The following is a 3323-nucleotide window of genomic DNA, read 5'->3' as shown; positions in this document are numbered from 1 at the left end:
TTTTTTTTTTTTTCTTAAACCTCTCGGTCCACCTTCCTCGCTACCCTTTAAAAAAAAAAAAAAATTTTTTTTTTTTTTTAAACGTCCTGTTGCTTCACTGGGGACTCTCGGGTGGGCGTCACGTGTCCCGACACGTAGCCGAGAGGCTGAGAGCGCGTGCGCGCGTCGAGGCCTGTGGTCACGCCCCTTCCGAGGGTCGCTCCGCCCCACCGGGCGGAGAGCGCGCCGTGGGGGCGGGGGGTGGGGGTTGGGGGGGGAAGCGGGGCCTGGAGCGCGCCTGCGTGGGGGTGGAGAGGGACGAAGATGGCCTGCGGACGGAGGAGCGGGACCCGAACCGTTCTGGCGCGGCGCCCACCTCGCGGGGCGGGGGACCCGGCCGTCGGATCGCTGGGGGTGCTAGGGGACGGCGGACTGAGTTGGCGTGGGCGCCCACACCGCGAGCGAGGGTCTCCGGCGGTAGGGACGCCAGTGAGGTTTCCCCTGGAGCCAGCGCCACGCGTGACGGGCCTCGCGTCGCCGTGGGCCGCGAGGCGGCCCCGGACCGTGGGCGGAGACGGCACACGCGTGCGCACCCACGGGCGTGCGGGCGGGCTCCGTTCCATGCGGCGTGACGCGCGGTTCCGTTAGCCTCACCGCAGGTTTCCAGTCCCTGGTGGCGGAGGCGCGGCCCCCGCACAAGGGAGCCTGTGTGAGGAGTACGCATTCGGAAAAAACGAAGTGGTCAACACCTATCCCTACCTACTTGACAAGAATAAATAAATAAATGACAGGCAGTGGGCCAGGACCCGGGCTTTCTATGGGGCTTAGAGGAAGTTCTGCGGGTTACATTTGTTTCGGAAACAATGTTCCGAATTGCAGCAATGAAGTCCTGCGATTTACAGAAGCTGTCGGTCATTACATCTGCATCATCCCTGTTTTGTTGCAAGTTCTCTATAACGTGCTCCATTAAAATGTAGACAAGATTGTCAAATTAACCATTTTGAGAGTTGGCCCTGGCTATAATTTTCTGGGAATCATCTCACTGTATTTTAAATGTGAACGTAAGCAGGATAGTTGGATTGCTTTTTTTTTTTTTCCTAACTTTGCTTTACACGAATTCTAAAGAGCATTTCGAAGTTTGCGTGGTACCGATGGTATTTAAAGCAATTTTACTCTTTTCCTGGCCAGTAGCTTCTGGTGATTTTATTTAAAGACTACAGTTTGGGTTGGTTTGGGTTTGGGTTTTCTAGTTGTTTATTAAACTACTTTTTTAGAGCAAATGATGGACCAGGTTAACATGTAATTGAAATAATTTTCATTTTCCAACAATGGTTATAGATAATCCCCTTAGTTATCTCTTTAAACAGTAAATTAGTAAAACTACATTTTCTAAATGTTTCTTCAGAATCTAGAAAAATGAGGTTTGTTTCTTGGATATTATTAAAAATTATTCTGTCACTGAATTATTATACGTTGTCTGTGCTTGTGGAAGAGAAGTCCCTTTTGTACAGTTGGTAAACTTATAGGCCCTGTGTTAACACTCTCCCTCCTTAGCTCAGTCAATCAGAGCAGTCCTGTGCCTTAGGCAATCCTGGCAGCCCCAAGTTTTACATAAGAGGAAACCCCTGAAGAGGAAGGGGGAAACTGAATACTTTACCAAGCACTATAGCTAAGGAGCCCTGTCTGCTGTTCAAATCCACATATACTTTATGCCAGAGTGCCCCTCCCCAGTTTACTGACCCTGTCCACTTAATCCTTTGAATTCATGACAGTGTTACATAATTTTTGACCCATAAATCCAACCACTTTTATAATGTAGTTGAACAAAAATAACAGTCAGACAATATTCATTCACCATGGCTTAATCCCTCGTGCATCCCTCACTTGGATATAGTGGCCATTTAGTGCATTTTCTCTTCCCCAGCTTAGTTTTCCCTGATTTCTCAGATTAAGAAAAAAATATCCAAAGAGTTTCCCAAGACCTGTTAGGCCCCAAGTGATCTGGTGGCCTGCATGTTGCTGCCCAAGCTCACTAGATGGACTCCTCGTCTGTCTTGACCTCTACACATGCTTGGCATCTGTAGGGCTCTGGGCTTGGTGTCCCCTTGCAGAGTTTTCCCTAGTTGCCCAAAAGCCCCACTCCAGCTCCCATATGCCACCTATATTTATTGTTAAGTTTTTAGTTCTTTCTGTCACATTTCTCACATGCCCTGACAGATCTGTGCATCAGTTTGTTTGCCATCAGAGTAAAAACACTAACACTTTGAGAGTTCCGAACCCCAACAACAGCACATGTGTAGGCTCTCATGACTTTCGTGTTCAAAGAGGAGTGTCATGGGCTAGGTACATACCTGAGGTTAAAATTCTGACCTGGTTTATTTCCTTCAGTGCTTCCCCCGACATGTGTAGAGGCATGAGTACCCATATTTGAGAGCTGAGATGGTTGGTTGCCTAAGAACAGCTTAGTGGCTAGTGGAGGCAATCTAGGGCTGTACAGCAAGTGCATATACAGCCTTCGGAGCCACTTACCTTGCCCAGGTACTCATCCATAGGCTCCCGTCTTTTTCTGTCTCCCACTCTTTTGCACATTGTGCACATGTATTGATCACACAACATGATGAATGCAATGTAGACTACAAAGTTTATTAGGACGTGTACCTTCAAGCTTACAATCTCAGCAATTATAGATCCTTCAGTCCTGTTATTGCAAACATTCTAATACAGTTTACAAAATGCGCAGGATAAATATACATGAAGATAGGTATACACAGGTATATGAATATCCTTGTAATAGCTCTTTCAGTGAAAACTCATCTATTAACAATAAAATTGGCTCTTCATTCTTACACTAATTAGCTAGGAGTGGAAATGTGCTTTCTGTTCAATTTCATTGGCTCTACTAGCTTGTTGCATTTCTCCACATTTAGAGTAAAAACTTACAGTATTCCAAGCAGGTCTATCTTTATTGCCATGGAGTTTTTACAAGAACTAAAAACTGCACATTCAATGTTTGATGGTTCTTTGTTCCAATATTCTTTTTTTTTTTTTGGTTTTTCGAGACAGGGTTTCTCTGTGTAGCCCTGGCTGTCCTGGAACTCACTCTGTAGACCAGGCTGGCCTCGAACTCAGAAATCCGCCTGCCTCTGTCTCCCAAGTGCTGGGATTAAAGGCGTGCGCCACCACGCCCGGCTGTTCCAATATTCTTTTAAAGAAATAATCTAAATTATAAAAAATTTCTATGAGGAGGATGGGGGAAGTCTAGGTATGTTTGTATAATTAACTCCACAAAACGTTCGAGTATCCTCCTAAACTGTAAAGTGGTTTATCATATAGATAGTGTTCAG

The 3323-nt window shown here is 46.2% G+C and overlaps 1 pseudogene; it reads right to left on the bottom strand.

Moving 5' to 3' along the window:
* Nucleotides 1-40: 40 nt before the first annotated feature.
* On the bottom strand, nucleotides 41-602 carry LOC110338464 (annotated as a pseudogene).
* Nucleotides 603-3323: the final 2721 nt, after the last annotated feature.

This window comes from Mus pahari, chromosome 21, assembly GCF_900095145.1.
Source record: "Mus pahari chromosome 21, PAHARI_EIJ_v1.1, whole genome shotgun sequence".
In the NCBI taxonomy this organism is placed as follows: Eukaryota; Metazoa; Chordata; class Mammalia; order Rodentia; family Muridae; genus Mus; species Mus pahari.
This window is presented reverse-complemented; position numbering and strand designations above follow the sequence as displayed.